This window comes from Antennarius striatus, chromosome 8 (assembly GCF_040054535.1).
Source record: "Antennarius striatus isolate MH-2024 chromosome 8, ASM4005453v1, whole genome shotgun sequence".
Lineage (NCBI taxonomy): Eukaryota > Metazoa > Chordata > Actinopteri > Lophiiformes > Antennariidae > Antennarius > Antennarius striatus.
Window position 1 is genome coordinate 25,080,910 of NC_090783.1, and position 22,507 is coordinate 25,103,416.

General features: G+C 42.6%; 1 long non-coding RNA gene across 1 annotated transcript; it reads left to right on the forward strand.

The window, feature by feature from the left end:
• The first annotated feature begins 17,558 nt into the window (after positions 1-17,558).
• LOC137600350 (uncharacterized) lies at positions 17,559-22,069 on the forward strand. Its single transcript, XR_011036929.1, has 3 exons — positions 17,559-18,970; positions 19,048-19,126; positions 21,138-22,069. It is a non-coding gene; the product is annotated as an uncharacterized lncRNA (long non-coding RNA).
• Positions 22,070-22,507: the final 438 nt, after the last annotated feature.

Sequence of the window (22,507 nt, forward strand, 5' to 3'; positions counted from 1 at the left end):
AGTCTAGAGGACACAAAGGCATGAATCAAAATTTCTGCATCAGCCATGGCTAGAGAGGACCTAATTTTGGAAATATTACGTAGATGAAAGAAGGCGATCTTTGTCACCTCTTTAATATGCTTGGCAAGAGTCGAATCTAACGTTACTCCAAGGTTCTTGACTGTTGAACTATGGGTTATAAGACAGTTATCTACAGATATTGTTAGGTGTTGAAATTGGTTTCTATGTCGGGCAGGGCCAATGATTAACATTTCAGTTTTGTCTGGGTTTAGGAGCAAGAAATTACTGGACATCCAACGATTCACAGCAGAAAGACAGGCCTCTAGTTTAATTAATTCAGATTGATCATCTGCTTTTATGGGCATATAAAGTTGTGTGTCATCCGCGTAACAGTGGAAACTTATTCCAAAGCTGCGTATAATTTGACCAAGAGGTGCAACGTACAGGGAGAATAATAAAGGACCGAGGACAGACCCCTGAGGTACGCCATATTTGACGTCGGAGAAGGCAGAAGTTTTATAATTGTAGGAGATGCATTGAGTCCTATCAGTTAGATAAGATTTTAACCAAGCAAGAGCTAACGCACAGACACCAAACTGTCTCTCCAGTCTGTCAAGGAGTATACAGTGATCTATAGTATCAAACGCTGCACTAAGATCCAAAAGAAGGAGAACAGAAGTGGTATCAGAGTCCAGATTTAAAAGGAGATCAATCACAACTTTGGTAAGTGCTGTTTCAGTGGAATGGCGGGCCCGAAAAGCTGATTGGAATGGTTCGAAAAGACCGCTTAATGATAAATAATCTAAGAGCTGTTGAGATACTACCCTTTCTAGTACTTTAGATAAGAATGGAAGGTTAGAAACTGGTCTATAATTATTTAAAGACTCTTGGTCGAGATGTGGCTTTTTAAGCAGAGGTTTAACTACAGCCGCTTTAAAGCTAGTGGGAACAACACCAGTTTTAAGAGAAAGATTAACTACATTTAACATAGTAGGGCCCAGCAATGGCCATAATTCTTTAACTAGTTTAGCTGGGAGAGGGTCTAAGAGGCAAGTAGTAGGTTTGGAGATTGAGACCAACTTCGATAATTCTTCCAGAGAGATGGTCTCAAAGTGTGTTAAAGAGAGAAGTTGGGTTTTAACACCCAGAGAAGGAACCACATCAAATTTTGATCCAGGTGAAGCTGAAGAAGTAATTTTATGTCTAATGTTATCAATTTTACGGCAGAAAAAATCTTGGAAATCATCAGCCGCCAATAACAAGCTGCTTGCCGTTGGCTGTTTCTGGGTCAATCTGGCTTCAGTATTAAACAGAAATCGAGGATTGTGTTTATTTTTACTTATTAATCTGGAGAAATAGGCAGCTTTAGCGGTGGACAGAGCACGTTTGTAATTTAAGACACACTCGTGCCAAGAGATGTAGCATGATTTAGATTTAGATTTACGCCACCTGCGCTCTAAACTCCTACAGGCCCGTCTGAGAGCGCGTGTCTCCTCGTTAAACCATGGTGTAGACCTGCGCACCCCTATGTTTTTAGTTTTTAGAGGTGCAACTGAGTCCAACAGACTAGAAAGAGCTGAGTTTAGATCACTAGTGTAATTTTCGATTGATCCTGTTGCTACAGTAAAAGGAGTCAATACCTCAGGTAGAAGCTCACTAAGTTTAGATACCGTTGACAAGCCGATATGGCGAGTAGTGACTAAATCAGGAGTAATGCTATTTTGACAAGTAAAGGCTGCTTTAAAAGTAATAAGAAAATGGTCAGATATCACTGACGTAAGAGGAGAGACAGTCACAGCAGTAACATTTATACCGCGAAATAGAATCAGATCTAGGGTATTACCACTGGAATGAGTTGCTTCATGTACCCACTGAGTGAAACCTAACATGTCCAGGAGGGTTAGGAAAGCTTTACACAACGGATCACTAGGGTTATTTAAATAAATGTTAAAATCACCTGTCACCATAACCTCATCAGATTTTGTAATTAGATCCGACAGGAATTCACCAAATTCTTCTAAGAATAAAGAATAGGGACCAGGCGGTCTATAGACTACTACAAGATGAAGCCTGCTGTTTATAGCTGTAGGCGATGGTTTTAGAACAAGAGCCTCAAAAGATGTAAAATGAATATCTAGATTAGAAGTCAGGTTCAGAATAGATTTGTAGACTAAAGCAACACCTCCACCCTGTTTATCAGCCCTTGCGGCAGGAGCATATGTAAAATCAGGTGGTGAAGCTTCATTTAACGGTAAGAAGACATTTGGTTTTAGCCATGTTTCACATAAAGCAGTCATATCCAGGCCATGCTGAAGAATTAAATCGTTCACAAGCAAGGCCTTCGATGACATTGATCTAATATTTAAAAGGCCAAATTGAAATGTGGTAGTGTCACTTGTGACCTTTCTATTCCCTCGCAGCTCCTACTGTCCTGAGAATACACTGAAAAAGTTGTTATAATGTGATTAAAGGCATAACATATATTTACATATCAACAAAGACGAAATGTATTTGTTGTGTAGTTTTCCACGGAATAGTTTGTCAAATACGAAGCACGAATGTGTTAGTTTGTTTGAATTTTCTCTCTTTTAAAGGTTTTTGTGTGTTTTTTGTGTGTTTATGTCTTTGTCTTTGTGTTCGTTTTGGTGTAAAGCTAATACAGCTACTGACACAGGAAGGCAGTGTCACCGATATGCATTCATATCCGGTGGTAGCTCAAAATAAAAGCATCAATCTAAGAGGAAATGTATTTGATTCAATTTCACGAGAAAAGTACGACCAAAAACTGGTGAAAAGTTTTTAATGTTTTGACATCATTTTTGAACGATTATTACCTCGCAAATTAAGACTTGTAGGCAGTTTGAAGTGAAGAAATTCTTTAATTGTCAAAATCTATTAGGTTCTTGTGTAAAAGTGTTAAAGTTGTGGGTTAAATTTCTTGGTCAAAACCAAAGAGAAGGTTGCATTGTTTGTAATATTTGAAAAAAATGGGGACAAACACGAAATATTTCCGCAAATTTAAAGTGCTTTGGTAGTCCCAACCGGAAGCTAATGACGATCTAGCAACGTGTAACTTTAATGTTTTTGTAGTAACCCATTACGTCCAGAGGAGGGCATCGCAACTACAGATCCTTCAAGACGATTTGACAGGATAGGAGAAGAAGAAGACGTATCTTTCGAAATAAGTTTGTTGTGTAATTTTCCACGGAATAGTTTGTCAAATACGAAGCACAAATACGTTCTTTTGTTTGCATTTTCTCTCCTTTAAAGGTTTTTGTGTGTTTTTTGTGTGTTTATGTCTTTGTCTTTGTGTTTGTTTTGGTGTAAAGCTAACACAGCTACTGACACAGGAAGGCAGTGTCACCGATATGCATTCATATCCGGTGGTAGCTCAAAATAAAAGCATCAATCTAAGAGGAAATGTATTTGATTCAATTTCACGAGAAAAGTACGACCAAAAACTGGTGAAAAGTTTTTAATGTTTTGACATCATTTTTGAACGATTATTACCTCGCAAATTAAGACTTGTAGGCAGTTTGAAGTGAAGAAATTCTTTAATTGTCAAAATCTATTAGGTTCTTGTGTAAAAGTGTTAAAGTTGTGGGTTAAATTTCTTGGTCAAAACCAAAGAGAAGGTTGCATTGTTTGTAATATTTGAAAAAAATGGGGACAAACACGAAATATTTCCGCAAATTTAAAGTGCTTTGGTAGTCCCAACCGGAAGCTAATGACGATCTAGCAACGTGTAACTTTAATGTTTTTGTAGTAACCCATTACGTCCAGAGGAGGGCATCGCAACTACAGATCCTTCAAGACGATTTGACAGGATAGGAGAAGAAGAAGACGTGTCTTTCGAAATAAGTTTGTTGTGTAGTTTTCCACGGAATAGTTTGTCAAATACGGAGCACGAATGCGTTCTTTTGTTTGCATTTTCTCTCCTTTAAAGGTTTTTGTGTGTTTATGTCTTTGTCTTTGTGTTTGTTTTGGTGTAAAGCTAACACAGCTACTGACACAGGAAGGCAGTGTCACCGATATGCATTCATATCCGGTGGTAGCTCAAAATAAAAGCATCAATCTAAGAGGAAATGTATTTGATTCAATTTCACGAGAAAAGTACGACCAAAAACTGGTGAAAAGTTTTTAATGTTTTGACATCATTTTTGAACGATTATTACCTCGCAAATTAAGACTTGTAGGCAGTTTGAAGTGACAAAATTCTTTAATTGTCAAAATCTATTAGGTTCTTGTGTAAAAGTGTTAAAGTTGTGGGTTAAATTTCTTGGTCAAAACCAAAGAGAAGGTTGCATTGTTTGTAATATTTGAAAAAAATGGGGACAAACACGAAATATTTCCGCAAATTTAAAGTGCTTTGGTAGTCCAAACCGGAAGCTATTGACGATCTAGCAACGTGTAACTTTAATGTTTTTGTAGTAACCCATTACGTCCAGAGGAGGGCATCGCAACTACAGATCCTTCAAGACGATTTGACAGGATAGGAGAAGAAGAAGACGTGTCTTTCGAAATAAGTTTGTTGTGTAGTTTTCCACGGAATAGTTTGTCAAATACGGAGCACGAATGCGTTCTTTTGTTTGCATTTTCTCTCCTTTAAAGGTTTTTGTGTGTTTTTTGTGTGTTTATGTCTTTGTCTTTGTGTTTGTTTTGGTGTAAAGCTAACACAGCTACTGACACAGGAAGGCAGTGTCACCGATATGCATTCATATCCGGTGGTAGCTCAAAATAAAAGCATCAATCTAAGAGGAAATGTATTTGATTCAATTTCACGAGAAAAGTACGACCAAAAACTGGTGAAAAGTTTTTAATGTTTTGACATCATTTTTGAACGATTATTACCTCGCAAATTAAGACTTGTAGGCAGTTTGAAGTGAAGAAATTCTTTAATTGTCAAAATCTATTAGGTTCTTGTGTAAAAGTGTTAAAGTTGTGGGTTAAATTTCTTGGTCAAAACCAAAGAGAAGGTTGCATTGTTTGTAATATTTGAAAAAAATGGGGACAAACACGAAATATTTCCGCAAATTTAACGTGCTTTGGTAGTCCCAACCGGAAGCTAATGACGATCTAGCAACGTGTAACTTTAATGTTTTTGTAGTAACCCATTACGTCCAGAGGAGGGCATCGCAACTACAGATCCTTCAAGACGATTTGACAGGATAGGAGAAGAAGAAGACGTGTCTTTCGAAATAAGTTTGTTGTGTAGTTTTCCACGGAATAGTTTGTCAAATACGGAGCACGAATGCGTTCTTTTGTTTGCATTTTCTCTCCTTTAAAGGTTTTTGTGTGTCTTTTGTGTGTTTATGTCTTTGTCTTTGTGTTTGTTTTGGTGTAAAGCTAACACAGCTACTGACACAGGAAGGCAGTGTCACCGATATGCATTCATATCCGGTGGTAGCTCAAAATAAAAGCATCAATCTAAGAGGAAATGTATTTGATTCAATTTCACGAGAAAAGTACGACCAAAAACTGGTGAAAAGTTTTTAATGTTTTGACATCATTTTTGAACGATTATTACCTCGCAAATTAAGACTTGTAGGCAGTTTGAAGTGAAGAAATTCTTTAATTGTCAAAATCTATTAGGTTCTTGTGTAAAAGTGTTAAAGTTGTGGGTTAAATTTCTTGGTCAAAACCAAAGAGAAGGTTGCATTGTTTGTAATATTTGAAAAAAATGGGGACAAACACGAAATATTTCCGCAAATTTAAAGTGCTTTGGTAGTCCCAACCGGAAGCTAATGACGATCTAGCAACGTGTAACTTTAATGTTTTTGTAGTAACCCATTACGTCCAGAGGAGGGCATCGCAACTACAGATCCTTCAAGACGATTTGACAGGATAGGAGAAGAAGAAGACGTGTCTTTCGAAATAAGTTTGTTGTGTAGTTTTCCACGGAATAGTTTGTCAAATACGGAGCACGAATGCGTTCTTTTGTTTGCATTTTCTCTCCTTTAAAGGTTTTTGTGTGTTTTTTGTGTGTTTATGTCTTTGTCTTTGTGTTTGTTTTGGTGTAAAGCCAGCACAGCTACTGACACAGGAAGGCAGTGTCACCGATATGCATTCATATCCGGTGGTAGCTCAAAATAAAAGCATCAATCTAAGAGGAAATGTATTTGATTCAATTTCACGAGAAAAGTACGACCAAAAACTGGTGAAAAGTTTTTAATGTTTTGACATCATTTTTGAACGATTATTACCTCGCAAATTAAGACTTGTAGGCAGTTTGAAGTGAAGAAATTCTTTAATTGTCAAAATCTATTAGGTTCTTGTGTAAAAGGGTTAAAGTTGTGGGTTAAATTTCTTGGTCAAAACCAAAGAGAAGGTTGCATTGTTTGTAATATTTGAAAAAAAATGGGGACAAACACGAAATATTTCCGCAAATTTAAAGTGCTTTGGTAGTCCCAACCGGAAGCTAATGACGATCTAGCAACGTGTAACTTTAATGTTTTTGTAGTAACCCATTACGTCCAGAGGAGGGCATCGCAACTACAGATCCTTCAAGACGATTTGACAGGATAGGAGAAGAAGAAGACGTGTCTTTCGAAATAAGTTTGTTGTGTAGTTTTCCACGGAATAGTTTGTCAAATACGGAGCACGAATGCGTTCTTTTGTTTGCATTTTCTCTCCTTTAAAGGTTTTTGTGTGTTTTTTGTGTGTTTATGTCTTTGTCTTTGTGTTTGTTTTGGTGTAAAGCTAACACAGCTACTGACACAGGAAGGCAGTGTCACCGATATGCATTCATATCCGGTGGTAGCTCAAAATAAAAGCATCAATCTAAGAGGAAATGTATTTGATTCAATTTCACGAGAAAAGTACGACCAAAAACTGGTGAAAAGTTTTTAATGTTTTGACATCATTTTTGAACGATTATTACCTCGCAAATTAAGACTTGTAGGCAGTTTGAAGTGAAGAAATTCTTTAATTGTCAAAATCTATTAGGTTCTTGTGTAAAAGTGTTAAAGTTGTGGGTGAAATTTCTTGGTCAAAACCAAAGAGAAGGTTGCATTGTTTGTAATATTTGAAAAAAATGGGGGCAAACACGAAATATTTCCGCAAATTTAAAGTGCTTTGGTAGTCCAAACCGGAAGCTAATGACGATCTAGCAACGTGTAACTTTAATGTTTTTGTAGTAACCCATTACGTCCAGAGGAGGGCATCGCAACTACAGATCCTTCAAGACGATTTTACAGTATTGGTGTCTTTCGAAATAAGTTTGTTGTGTAGTTTTCCACGGAATAGTTTGTGAAATACGAAGCACGAATGTGTTATTTTGTTTGCATTTTCTCTCTTTTAAAGGTTTTTGTGTGTTATTTCCGTGTTTATGTCTTTGTCTTTGTGTTCGTTTTGGTTTAAAGCTAATGCGGCTACTGACAAAAGGAAGGCAGTGTCATGGATATGCATTCATTTCCGGTGGTAGGTCAAAATAAAAGCATCAATCTGAGAGGAAATGTATTTGATTCAATTTCAGGAGAAAAGGACGACCAGAAACTGGTGAAAAGTTTTTAATGTTTTGACATAAATTTTGAATATGCATAATGGTACTTTTTCTCCCTCGAGTGGTTAAAATGAGTACTACAGTTAATGAACTGTTGGTTTCACCTGATCTAGAGTTTTATTGATCTAAAGTTGTGCATCTTAGTTTTGTCTATTTAATTCTTGTTTTGCAGATGGAAAACATATTTTATTCTACCAAAAGTCTTCCGTTCCTTATTTTTTTAAATCTTCATTCTTTTGTTTAAATGAGTGTTTTGCATTTTATTTTGAAGTTGTTCTTTTGGTGTCTCCGTTACCTTCGACCCGTGACGTCACTTCCGTCGCGCGCCCTTTCCTCAGTCCCATTCTGGAGGTGACGGAGGAAGGTGAGTTTGTGAAGTGCTCCCGCGTTGCATGTGGTATAAAAAGTTGTACGAACGAAGATAAAGTGTTAGAAAGTAAGAATTGGGTTTGATACTATCGAGTTTTTGTCCCGAGTGAAGTGTTTGGTCAATGTTTAGAGAATGTGTATTTCGCGGGAAAAGTTCAGGACAACTGCAGCAATTGTTTTCATGACATTTCCTGTGCTGCAGGTTGGTGCGCTCTGTCCCGCTTTGTGTGCGCAATTTGTGACCGTGTCTCTTCATTTGTGCAGAATAAATACGCCAGCTGGCTGTATTTGTTTGAAACTTAAAATCAGACCAGCTTTGATTTCAATGACGTCACTTTAATTAAAAACCTAAAAGAGCAAAAATCTAAACGGCTGGAGTCACAGCGATGAGACGCGTCATCATCCAGAGACACCTGGTTCCACAAGGGAAGCTCCGCCCACCGCATGAGGCCTTCACCCTGATGATGATTATTGATGATGATGCTGCTGGTTATTGATGATACTGCTGCTGGTTATTGATGATACTGCTGCTGGTTATTGATGATACTGCTGCTGGTTATTGATGATACTGCTGCTGGTTATTGATGATACTGCTGCTGGTTGTTGATGATAATGCTGCTGGTTATTGATGATAATGCTGCTGGTTATTGATGATAATACCAAGTCGGTTTAAATGTGACGTCACCTGACGTGACTGTATTGAAGTGAACTGACTGATAGATTAGTGTTAAGAAAACACACCAGAACAGTTTAACAGTTAATCTAAAAAGACTGAAGATGTAAAGTGTGTGTTGTGTAAAGAAACTGGTTTCCCTGTACAATGTGTTGTTGGTGACCACATAACTTGCCTTAGATGACAGATGCTCGTAGACTCATCGTTGGCCTAAGGAGCGACACTTTATTCACTGTCATTCACGCACGTTACACTCTCAGCCATGCCGGTGTCCGGTCTCATCACACTGTCCCGTATCACTCCGCCCACTCGTCATTCACATCAGCATCACAGTATAAGTGCGCGGCACTATGTACTACAAAATGAAAGTCTTTGGTGTCCACAGTGAACGTGTGAAGGTTGACAAAGACAATTTAACTATTTAAAGGTGAAATTGTTTAGTTACAAAAAGGATCATAAAAATTATCAATCCAATTAAAAACATGTTAAGTTTAGATAAACATATTAATTAAAAATCAGTAGTCAAAGAATAGAATACATTTTTTGTTTACACTATCTTAATTATGAAGACTCTAATTCTGAAAAACTAGGTTGTGGACTAGGTTTTAAAATGACTAGTTTTTGAACCCAGCTAACTATGTATTTTAAAGGAACCAGGTTTAGAACTAACCAGCATCACTGTGTGCAGGAGACACACTCTGAAGCACAGGATTCAGATTTACGGTAGTGTTAATGGGAAGAAAAACGGAGTAGGGGTCACTTTAAAAGAAGGGTTAGCTAAGAGGATTGTGTAGGTGGAAAGTGTCAGATCCAGTGATGAGGGGGAAACTTGACATTGAGGGTGTGATATTTACGAGCGGAAGGAACATTCTTCCTTCTCCACTCCACTCATTAATGCACTGGTGCTGTTTTCCTCTCCATCGCATGCCACCACCTTTCTAAATATTCCTCCACCAGCTCCGTGCAGATCAGTGTCATCTGTGAACATCATGGTCCATGGGGAATCCAGTCTAACTTCATGTCAGCCTATTACCTCCACAGCAAACAGGAAGGGGCTCAGATCTGATCCCTGATCAGTCCCACATCTACCTCGAACCCCTGTCACACCTGCAGCACACCTCACCTGTTCTGCTGCCCTCCTTCATGTCCTGTACTGTTCTAACGGACTTCACTGCCACTCGACTTCCTCATGCAGTCCTACACTTCCTCTGTCAGACTTTCTCTAGATCTACAAAGACACCATGGAGCTTCTTCTTTGGGGCAGCAGTGTCTCTGTGGTAACCCTAACCCTAGGTTGTTCAGTAAATTTTGGTACTACAACTTGTTTCATCACTGAACACAAACCCTGTTAGTTCTTGGGTCTCCGTCTAGAGGAGCTTCTTCATAGAAAAACCCTAAAAGATGTATTGGTGTGTGTGTGTCCGTCCGTCCGTCCGTCCCTCTGATTGTGGTGATAATACTGCTGCTGGTGATGATGGTGACGCTGATGACGCTGATGATGATGATGATGCTGCTGCTGATGACGCTGCTGATGACGCTGCTGATGACGCTGATGATGACGCTGATGATGATACTGATGATGACACTGCTGATTGTTGGGCTATCACTCAGCGGCGCCCGGATGGGAGGGAAGACCTCAGGCCTTTGTTTCCAGGTGGGCCGGGTCCTGTCATGTCTCCCAAAGGAGGTCCAATCAAACGTCCATCACGCACAGCTGGAAGAGAAGAACACATTAAAAACACAGCAGGCCACCTACAAGGTCTTCAAGAGGGACGGAGCACGGGACGGACGGAATCCATTTCCTTTTTACAACCTGTCTTATACACTTCAAAGAAACATAATAAACATCTGGGTTGATGGGTTGTCATGGAAACAGCCTCTGTCCAGAACTGGCAGGGGACCAGAGACGGAGATGACATGTCAGTGTGATCAGCTTCGTTCACACTGGTCTTTAATTCAACACGTTGATCCCAAGAACAGAAATGTTTCCTTCAAAGGAGTCACGACATCAGAGGAACCTATCAATATGTCTGATCAGTACTGAATATATCATTATTATCATACTCAATAATCATTACTGTCACAAAGTCATTTGTTGGTGATTTGAATTCCACTGCATTAACCCCTGATACTCAGCCACTCATCCCAATTCATCTTGTATTATTGGGTTAGAACACGAAGCCAGTGGACCAGTAGAACAAAGAGAGTTATACTGGTGTCTGTGGGACCGAGCTGCAAATTATTATTCCATTCTAAAGAAAATGCATTTAAAATGACGTCTAGAATGGCACCGGATGAACTGCACACAGTTTGTGTGATGCAGGCCGTCAGTCTGTAAGAGTTTGTAGTATTTTTATCTTCATTTACAGCCTGTTTGGTGTGGCTGAGAAAAATAAAAGGTTTCAACCGTCACTCTTCTCTGCCTAGCATACATGTTCTGTGTGTGTGCGTGTGTGTGTGTGTGTCTGTGTGTGTGTTATTCCTCTGTGTTCAGTGATATCATGTGATATTCTGTCTTAATTCAATCAGACCTGAGGACACACACACACATACACACACACACATACACACACACACACACACACACACACACACACACACACACACACACAGTACTGATAAATGTGTGTTGTGATCCGTCCTCCTGAGAAGAAGCAGGTGAGCGGTCATGCGTGTAGCGCCACCTGCTGTCAGCAGAAGGACCTGAGCACCAGTTTCAGTCCCAATCAGGTGTGAAGTAGAACCGGTTCTAATCAGTCCGGTCTGACCCTCATGTCCAGGATCACTGGTGTGAGGACTTGTGTTTCAATATTAAATCTGGTTTCTGGTTCTGGTTCCTGTTCTCCTTCATGTTCGCTGTGATTCTTCTGAAATATTCAGCTTTGGGTTTTATTCACGTTTTCAGGTGAGAGTGTTGTAATTGTTCAAGAATAAAATGAATCATCAGAAACACAACTTGTCTAATAAACAGTTCATGTTGGGCGTGAACAACTTCTACTGCGCATGTGCGCTGCGTCAGTGGATTCAAGGAAATCAGACTAATGATGACCAGCTGCAGCAGGAGCCGCGTGACCATGATGATTGGCTGATGGGTGGGCGTGGATCGGCTGATTGATCAGCGTGGATTGGCTGATGGGATGGTTTTATGTCAGATTTGGCGTCTCCAACACAGGTGATGTCAGTCGGCGTGCAGAGTTTGGTTCAGCGCCTTCAGGTCAGCGTTAACGCGGGTTTCTCCTCCACGGCTCTGGAAGCTTTGCTTCAGGACGAGTTAAGATTCAAGCAGCAGCGACCCGGCGTTAGCCAGCAGCTGTGTGTAAAGCTGGCGTTAACCCGCGGCTGTGCCTTTCCTCAGTCCCGTTGTGGCGATGATGGAGGAAGGTGAGTTTGTGAAGTGCTCCCGCGTTGCATGTGGTATAAAAATTCAACGAATGAAGTTAAAGTGTTAGAAAGTAAGAATTGGGTTTGATACTATCGAGTTTTTGTGATCTTAAGTTTAGTTTTTGTCCCGAGTAAAGTGTTTGGTCAATGTTTAGAGAATGTGTATTTCGCAGGAGAAGTTCAGGACAACCGCGTCAATTGTTTTCATGACATTTCCTGTGCTGCAGGTTGCTGCGCTCTGTCCCGCTTTGTGTGCGCAATTTGTGACCGTGTCTCTTCATTTGTGCAGAATAAATACGCCAGCTGGGCTCAAACCATCACGCCCAGGGTCCTTATTACACAACGGAGAGACCTTAAAGGACAAGTTGGGCCAGACCGGCTACACCAGCAGGTGTGTGTAAAGCTGGCTGATGGAGCTGCAGGACGTCACCCCCACAGTCCCGGTCCGGGGCGGCCAGAGGAAGCCCCTGAGCGGCTTCCTCTCGGAGGAGCCTCCAGCAGCAGGTAAGTCCCTCCTGATGGGGGTGTTGGCTCATGGAGGGGCAGAACCAGTGGCCACCAGATGTGTGGCGGTGCTCACGTTAACTTACCGGGCCCTCAGGTCCGGTACCGAGCTGGACCTGGGGTGACGTAGGCCTGCAGACACCGGTTGTTGGTCGGACTGAAACGTGAGCGCGCTCCGGTGTGAAATTATTTGTTTGAAACTTAAAATCAGACCAGCTTTGATTTCAATGACGTCACTTTAATTAAAAACCTAAAAGGGCAAAAATCTAAACGGCTGGAGTCACAGTGATGAGACGTGTCATCATCCAGAGACACCTGGTTCCACAAGGGAAGCTCCGCCCACCGCATGAGGCCTTCACCCTGATGATGATTATTGATGATGATGCTGCTGGTTATTGATGATGATGCTGCTGGTTATTGATGATGCTGCTGGTTATTGATGATAATGCTGCTGGTTATTGATGATAATGCTGCTGGTTATTGATGATAATGCTGCTGGTTATTGATGATAATGCTGCTGGTTATTGATTATAATACCAAGTCGTGTTAAATGTGACTTCACCTGACGTGACTGCATTGAAGTGAACTGACTGATAGATTAGTGTTAAGAAAACACACCAGAATAGTTTAACAGTTAATCTAAAAAGATTCAAGCTGTAAAGTGTGTGTTGTGTAAAGAAACTGGTTTCCCTGTACAATGTGTTGTTGGTCACCACATAACTTGCCTTAGATGACAGATGCTCGTAGATTCATCGTTGGCCTCAGGAGCGACACTTTATTCAGTCATTCACACACGTTACACTCTCAGCCATGCCGGTGTCTGGTCTCATCACACTGTCCCGTATCACTCCGCCCACAAAGCATCACAGTATAAGTGCACGGCACTATGTACCTCACAATGAAAGTCTTTGGTGTCCACAGTGAATGTGTAAAGGTTGACAAAGACTATTTTAACTCAGAAATGACAAGAACTAAAAAGCATTTACTTGCATAAATGTGTAACAAGTGGGTCATTGTGCAAATTGAGCACCATTTCAACTTTCTATAGTTTTATGTAAACATTTAGTTTTCCTTCAGGTGTTCATGAAACATTTCTTTTTGTCATTTGGTCTTTGCTGACTGGAGCTCAGGTTTGGCTCGATGGTCCTTTGTCTCTCTCGAGTGGTTAAAATGAGTACTACAGCTAATGAACTGTCGTTTTCACCTGATCTAGAGTTTTATTGGTCTAAAGTTGTGAATCTTAGTTTTGTCTATTTAATTATTGTCAGAGGTTGGGGGTAGGGGCTGGTTAGTTCGGGAGGGGGGCAGAGAGGGAAGAGTGCACCGATGAATCAGAATGTAAGAGGTGAAATTGTTTAGTTACAAAAAGGATCATAAAAATTATCAATCCAATTAAAACATGTTAAGTTTAGATAAACATTTTAATGAAAAATCAGTAGTCAAAGAATAGGATTACATTTTTTTGTTTACACTATCTTAATTATGAAGACTCTAATTCTGAAAAACTAGGTTGTGGACTAGATTTTAAAATGACTAGTTTTTGAACCCAGCTAACTATGTATTTTAAAGGAACCAGGTTTAGAACTAACCAGCATCACTGTGTGCAGGAGAGCAGGTGGAAAGGCAGTAGGTCTAGAATCTGAAGAACAGGATTCAGATTTACTGTGGTGTTAATGGGAAGAGAAACTGAGTAGGGGTCACTTTAAAAGAAGGGTTGGCTAAGAGGATTATGTAGGTGTAAAGTGTCAGATCCAGTGATGAGGGGGAAACTTGACATTGAGGGTGTTATAATTACGAGCGACTTTGGTTTAATTTCCAGGAAAAGAACCACAGATGCGTTATTTGTCTTGATGTTAATGAAGTAGAGAGAAGGTCAGGAGGAGCTCCATGGTGTCTGTAGATCTAGAGAAAGAATGACAGGGTACCCAGAGAGGAACTGGGGTCCTGCATGAAGTCTGGAGTGGCAGAGGTCCGTTAGAACAGTACAAGACATGAACGAGTTCAGCTGAACAGGTGAGGTGTGCTGCAGGTGTGAGGGAGTTCAACGTAGAGGTGGGACTGATCAGGGATCAGATCTGAGCCCCTTCCTGTTTGCAGTGGTGATGATGGGCTGACTGATGGAGTTGGACTGGATTACCTCATGGACCATCATGTTCACAGATGACATTGTGAAAGCAGGGATCAGGTGGAGGAACATTCTTCCTTCCCACTCCACTCATTAATGCACAGGTGCTGTTTTCCTCTCCATTGCATGCCACCACCTTTCTAAATGTTCCTCCACCTGCTCCGTGCAGATCAGTGTCATCTGTGAACATCATGGTCCATGGGGAATCCAGTCTAACTTCATGTCAGCCTATTACCTCCACTGCAAACAGGAAGGGGCTCAGATCTGATTCGTGATTAGTCCCACCTCTACCTCGAACCCCTCCCTCACACCTGCAGCACACCTCACCTGTTCTGCTGCCCTCGTTCATGTCCTGTACTGTTCTAACGGACTTCTCTGCCAGTCCAGACCTCCTCATGTAGTCCCACACTTCCTCTCTGTCATAAACTTTCTCTAGATCTACAAAGACACCATTGAGCTTGTCCTTTGGGGCAGCAGTGTCTCCGTGGTAGAGCGGACGCCTTGTGGTCAGACATTGGCGGTTCGAGTCCCGCTTCCACTAGCCAGTTTCAGAGTGGGGGGTGTCTGCTCACCTCCCAGTCACTGCCGAGGAGCCCTTGACAGAGGCGGTGTCCCCCCTACAACCAAATTTGCGGCGCGACCTTCACTCGGCCTCCCCCTGTACTGCTTGTGGTACTAATGGCATGCCTACAGGTCCCTAGTGTTAGGGTTGGAGCCCTAACCCGTAGGGCTCATGGGAAGGTTAGCTTCCATTGGTTCCAGCTCTAAACACAGTGCTACATCCACACTCCACTGTCTGGGAGATGGATTTTATGTGAAATCCCTTTAGGGGCCAGAGCCATGTTCATTTGGATCACCACACAAGTTTTGTGAGGTGACCCGATTGGGCCAGCTCAACAGGGGGAGTTGTTGGGAGTTATCATTAAACAAATGGAAACGACCACAAAGCCCATCTGCTGACACAAACATGGATAATACACACTTTGTTCCTTGTCTACCACATCGTGTGAAGGGACACATACGGCAAACTGATCGTTGTTCAGTTAACTTTGTTGGTACTACAACTTGTTTCATCACTGGAGATGCACCTCTAGACTGAGACCAAAGAACCAAGAGGGTTTGTGTTCATAGAGGGAGGGACACACACACACACACACACACACACACACACACACACACACACACACACACACGATGACTGATCCTTCGATGTCGGATCTTCCTATCATTGTGAAGCAGAACCCTAACACACAGACACACTTTAGGGTTTTTCTGATTGTGGTGATGATGATGATGTGCTATTGATAATGCTGCAGAAATTGAATGCCTCAAAGATGATACTAACAATGATTATGGTGATGAGGATGCCGATTAGGGTATCAATAATTAAGATGCTGATGAACATGATGCTGATACTGCTAACAATGATGGCGATGAGGTGATTGAGGTGATGAGCAGTATTCGGTGTTTCATGTCCGAATCCATCACATACATCCATGGCCTAATATGTCCTCACATTTGTAGCCTAAAAAACAACCGGTCATGCTCTCGCGTCCCAACAGGTATTGGGATCTCCCACATTATATAAAGTTGTCTTTGTATGATGTGGGAGATGCACCTGAGTAAGACTCCTGTATCAGAGCGGTCATCAGAGTGCGACTCAACGTCAAAACGGCTTTTACCGCGGTCGTCAATTTCCCTGGACAGAAACCCGTCTGAGCCATCAAGGAGGAGTTCCACAGGATTACAGGTGAGTCATGTGGAGATCTGTTAAATTAACTTAAAATTATATCTGACATTGTGCTGCAACCTCAGACTTCAGTACCTCAGTTTAATTTTTCTTTAGGATTTCCCGACATAACTGGCTGCATGGATGGCACCCCATCGAGGCTCCATCCTATAAATCCATCAACCCAAACGTGCAGGTACATGTAGATTGACTGTTAAAATGTTAGACTGAGTCATAGCTAAACTAACACGTGTCATTCTCTGCCCTGTCAAGATCATGTGTGGTGCTGAAATCCACATTTCTGAAGTGGAGGCAATGTAGGTTGGGTCGGTCCACGGCTCCTGGATATACGGTGAGTCTTTCCTGAAAGGTCTAGGTTGGCCGGACAGAGGGATGGAGATGGGAAGGACATGCATTTTTAGGAACAAGGGTCATCTGCTGAGTTGTCGGAACGATGGCGATATAAATTTGATGAATCCCACGATGAAGTTGTGGGTAACGAGTGGTAGAAGGTAGTTTGGACAGATGTGAGTATTTACAGGCGACTTTGGTTTAATTTCCAGGAAAAGAAGCACAGATGCATTCTTTTCCTTGAGGATGTTAATGAAGTACAGAGAAGGTCAGGAGGAGCTCCATGTTGTCTGTGGATCTAGAGAAAGATTGACCGGGTACCCAGAGAGGAACTGGGGTCCTGCATGAAGTCTGGAGTGGCAGAGGTCCGTTAGAACAGTACAGGACATGAACGAGTTCAGCTGAACAGGTGAGGTGTGCTGCAGGTGTGAGCGAGTTCAACGTAGAGGTGGGACTGATCAGGGATCAGATCTGAGCCCCTTCCTGTTTGCAGTGGTGATGATGGGCTGACTGATGGAGTTGGACTGGATTACCTCATGGACCATCATGATCACAGATGACATTGTGAAAGCAGGGATCAGGTGGAGGAACATTCTTCCTTCTCCACTCCACTCATTAATGCACAGGTGCTGTTTTCCTCTCCATCGCATGCCACCACCTTTCTAAATGTTCCTCCAACAGCTCCATGCAGATCAGTGTCATCTGTGAACATCATGGTCCATGGGGAATCCAGTCTGACTTCATGTCAGCCTATTACCTCCACTGCAAACAGGAAGGGGCTCAGATCTGATTCCTGATCAGTCCCACCTCTACCTCGAACTCCTGTCACACCTGCAGCACACCTCACCTGTTCTGCTGCCCTTGTTCATGTCCTGTACTGTTCTAACGGACTTCTCTGCCAGTCCAGACCTCCTCATGTAGTCCCACACTTCCTCTCTGTCATAGACTTTCTCTAGATCTACAAAGACTCCATGGAGCTTCTCTTTTGGGGCAGTAGTGTCTCCGTTGTAGAGCAGACGCCTTGCGGTCAGACATTGGCGGTTCGAGTCCTGCTCCCACCAGCCAGTTTCAGAGTGGGAGGTGTCTGCTCACCTCCCGGTCACTGCCGAGGAGCCCTTGAACGAGGCGGTGTCCCCCCTACAACCAAATTTGCGGCGCGACCGTCACTCGGCCTCCCCCCTGTACTGCTTGTGGTACTAATGGCATGCCTACAGGTCCCTAGTGTTAGGGTTAGAACCTTAACCCCTAGGGCTCATGGGAAGGTTGGCTTCCATTGGTTCCAGCTCTAAACACAGTGCTACATCCACACTCCACTGTCTGGGAGACGGATTTTATGTGAAATCCCTTTAGGGGCCAGAGCCATGTTCATTTGGATCACCACACAAGTTTTGTGAGGTGACCCGATTGGGCCAGCTCAACAGGGGGAGTTGTTGGGAGTTATCATTAAACAAATGGAAACGACCACAAAGCCCATCTGCTGACACAAACATGGATAATACACACTTTGTTCCTTGTCTACCACATCGTGTGAAGGGACACATACGGCAAACTGATCGTTGTTCAGTTAACTTTGTTGGTACTACAACTTGTTTCATCACTGGAGATGCACCTCTAGACCGAGACCAAAGAACCAAGAGGGTTTGTGTTCATAGAAAAACCCTAAAGTGTGTGTGTGTCCCTCCCTCTGATTGTGGTGGTGGTGATGATGATGTGCTATTGATAATGCTGATGAAATTGAATGCCTTAAAGATGATCCTAACAATGATTATGGTGAGGATGCCGATTAGGGTATCAATAATTAAGATGCTGATGAACATGATGCTGATACTGCTAACAATGATGGCGATGAGGTGATTGAGGTGACGAGCAGTATTCGGTGTTTCATGTCCGAATCCATCACATACATCCATGGCCTAATATGTCCTCACATTTGTAGCCTAAAAAACAACCGGTCATGCTCTCGCGTCCCAACAGGTATTGGGATCTCCCACATTATATAAAGTTGTCTTTGTATGATGTGGGAGATGCACCTGAGTAAGACTCCTGTATCAGAGCGGTCATCAGAGTGCGACTCAACGTCAAAACGGCTTTTACCGCGGTCGTCAATTTCCCTGGACAGAAACCCGTCTGAGCCATCAAGGAGGAGTTCCACAGGATTACAGGTGAGTCATGTGGAGATCTGTTAAATTAACTTAAAATTATATCTGACATTGTGCTGCAACCTCAGACTTCAGTACCTCAGTTTAATTTTTCTTTAGGATTTCCCGACATAACTGGCTGCATGGATGGCACCCCATCGAGGCTCCATCCTATAAATCCATCAACCCAAACGTGCAGGTACATGTAGATTGACTGTTAAGATGTTAGACTGAGTCATAGCTAAACTAACATCTGTCATTCTCTGCCCTGTCAAGATGATGTGTGGTGCTGAAATCCACATTTCTGAAGTGGAGGCAATGTATGTTGGGTCGGTCCACGACTCCTGGATATACGGTGAGTCTTATCTGAAAGGTCTCTACAGGTTGGCCGGACAGAGGGATGGAGATGAGAAGGACGTGCAGCAGGTTAGGGTGATGAATAGAGATGGAAATGTGGCAACTAGTGCCAGTGTCCTGGGTAGATGGAAGGAATACTCTGAGGAGATGAGGAAAATCAGAAAAAGGGAGGGTGGAAGATGTAAGTGTGGTGGACCAGGAAGTAGCGGTGATCAGCAAGTGTGAAGGTAGAATGGCACTAAAGAGGAAGGAACGGGAGGGCAGTTGGTCTGGATGGCATTCCTGGAGGTACGGAACCTTCTCTTGGGTTGCTGTGGAGTTTTTGACCAGGTTGTTCAACAGAATTTAGCGGCTGAGAAGATGCCTGAGGAATGGAGGAAGAGTGTGCTGGTTCCCATTTTTAGGAACAAGGGTCATCTGCTGAGTTGTGGGAACTATGGAGGGATACATTTGATGAATCCCACGATGAAGTTGTGGGTAACGAGTGGTAGAAGGTAGGACAGATGTGAGTATTTACAGGTGACTTTGGTTTAATTTCCAGGAAAAGAACCACAGATGCATTCTTTTCCTTGAGGATGTTTATGAAGTACAGAGAAGGTCAGGAGGAGCTCCATGGTGTCTGTAGATCTAGAGAAAGAATGACAGGGTACCCAGAGAGGAACTGGGGTCCTGCATGAAGTCTGGAGTGGCAGAGGTCCGTTAGAACAGTACAGGACATGAACGAGTTCAGCTGAACAGGTGAGGTGTGCTGCAGGTGTGAGGGAGTTCAACGTAGAGCTGGGACTGATCAGGGATCAGATCTGAGCCCCTTCCTGTTTGCAGTGGTGATGATGGGCTGACTGATGGAGTTGGACTGGATTACCTCATGGACCATCATGTTCACAGATGACATTGTGAAAGCAGGGATCAGGTGGAGGAACATTCTTCCTTCTCCACTCCACTCATTAATGCACAGGTGCTGTTTTCCTCTCCATCGCATGCCACCACCTTTCTAAATGTTCCTCCACCAGCTCCGTTCAGATCAGTGTCATCTGTGAACATCATGGTCCATGGGGAATCCAGTCTAACTTCATGTCAGCCTATTACCTCCACTGCAAACAGGAAGGGGCTCAGATCTGATCCCTGATCAGTTCTACCTCTACCTCGAACCCCTCCCTCACACCTGCAGCACACCTCACCTGTTTTGCTGCCCTCGTTCATGTCCTGTACTGTTCTAACGGACTTCTCTGCCAGTCCAGACCTCCTCATGCAGTCCCACACTTCCTCTCTGTCATAAACTTTCTCTAGATCTACAAAGACACCATGGAGCTCCTTCTGACCTTCTCTGTACCTCATTAACATTCTCAAGGCATCTAATGCATCTGTGCTCCTTTTCCTGGGAATGAAACCATATTGTTGCTCGTAAATACTCCCATCTGTCCTAACTCTACCCTGTACCATTTGTTCCAAGAACTTCATTGTGTGACTCATCAACTATCCCTCTAGTGTTTCTACAACTCATCACGTCACCTTTGTTCCTAAAAATGGGAACCAGCACACTTCCTCCATTTCTCAGGCATCTTCTCAGCCGCTAGAACTCTGTTGAACAACCTGGTCAAAAACTCCAGTCACCTCTCAGAGAAGGTTCCATACCTCCAGGGATGTCTTCCAGATCAATTGCCTTCCTGTTCCTTCCTCTTTAGTGCTATTTAGTGCTAGATGTACGTTTCATCTCAAGGAAAATATGGTCTAAGACTATTTCTTTGAAATTGTGTAGAAAATTTTATTTTGAAAAGGAGGGTAACATTCCATTCAAGAACCAGTTACCAGGGAAGAGATTATGTAAAACCAAAGAACAAGTATGAACCAGTTTATGAAGAGGAGCTAAACTCTGCATACATGCAGTGCTTGTATGTCATCCCATGATGCACATAGTAATTCAGCACTTTGTTGCATTGATTGTAGTGTGGCAAAATTTTTTTTTTAAACGATTGCAAGATACTGCCGCTGTCTGTACTTCTGCTCCACAGGTGGGGAACACGCATGGGAGACAGGAAATCCAAAGGCCTGAACCCCCCCCCCCCCCCCCCTTCAGCAGCTGGAGCTCGACTAAGTGGCAGATAGGACAGATGGAATTGCAGTCAATCTCCTTTTCTTGCCCTTCTCTATCCCCACTCTATTTCCTTTCCCACCCAACCGGTCAAGGCGGATGACTGTCCTCCAGAGCCTGGGTCCTGCCCGGAGTTTCTTCCTCAATGAGGGAGTTTTTCCCCGCCGCTGTCGCTTCTGCTTGCTCTGGTGGGTCTTGTTGGGTTTGTCTGTTAAAGCGCTTTGAAATGTTGATGTGATAAAGCGCTATACAAATAAAAGTTTATTGAACTAATTTTGGCTGTATTTTTCTGAGAAATGACCTTTATCTTGTGGTTTCTGACATGGAGACGCCCTTTGTCGAGACTCTTCATGCTTTTCAAGTTGTTGAAAGTAAGCGGAAGGTTTTAGTGATTACACCTCATGATGTGGGATACTTCAAGACCTTTTTAATGTCCAAACTAGGTTTTAAACTAAATTGGTTTTAAAGTCACTGGGTTTTGAACTAATTAACCCTTGAGGTTTAGAACAAAAAGTAGGGTCTAAACTAACTACGTTTTCAAGTTTTTTTCTTAAATAGCCCAGATTCACATAAAATGTCTCAAAGGGTTTTACAATCTGCACATGGACGATATCCCTCTGACCTTTTGTGTACTGCGTGTAGTACGACTCTCACATCGGATGAGGAACAACTCTCTTCAAAAAACCCCTTTAACAAGAAAAAAAATGAATGGGAAAAACCTCAGGAAGACTACAGAGGAGGGACCCGTCTCCCAGGACGGTAGAAGCAATCCATCCAGACGCTGATCCATCCAGTAGAGACCACCAGCCGATGAAGCAGACAGAGGTCACAGATGGCCAATAATCCACCACACAAAGGCCTGTGAGAGAACAGGAGAGACGGAGCAAGGGCGAGATTGACTGTCTAATTATGATTGTTTCTGTTTACATTGTTTGGACTTTTACACCAATGCCTCTTTATGTGCTCTCAATTGTCACTTAGGGATGAATAAAGTTTTTTTAATTGAATTTTAAGTTTTTAGAAATCGTTCAGGGTTTGGTGTAAAGGTTGGCTTTAGGATAGGTTAAGGTTAAGGGGTTTTCAGGCTGTGGGACAGGTTAGGGGGTTTGAGGGTGTGGTGGTTAGGGTTTAGGGGTTAGAGGGTTAGGGTTTGGGATTTAGGGTTAAGAGGGTTAGGGTTTGGGGTTAGAGGTTAGGTTTTGGGGGTTAGAGGGTTAGGGTTTGGGGTTTAGAGGGTTAGGGTTTGGGGTTTAGAGGGTTGGGGTTTGGGGGTTAGAGGGTTAGGGTTTG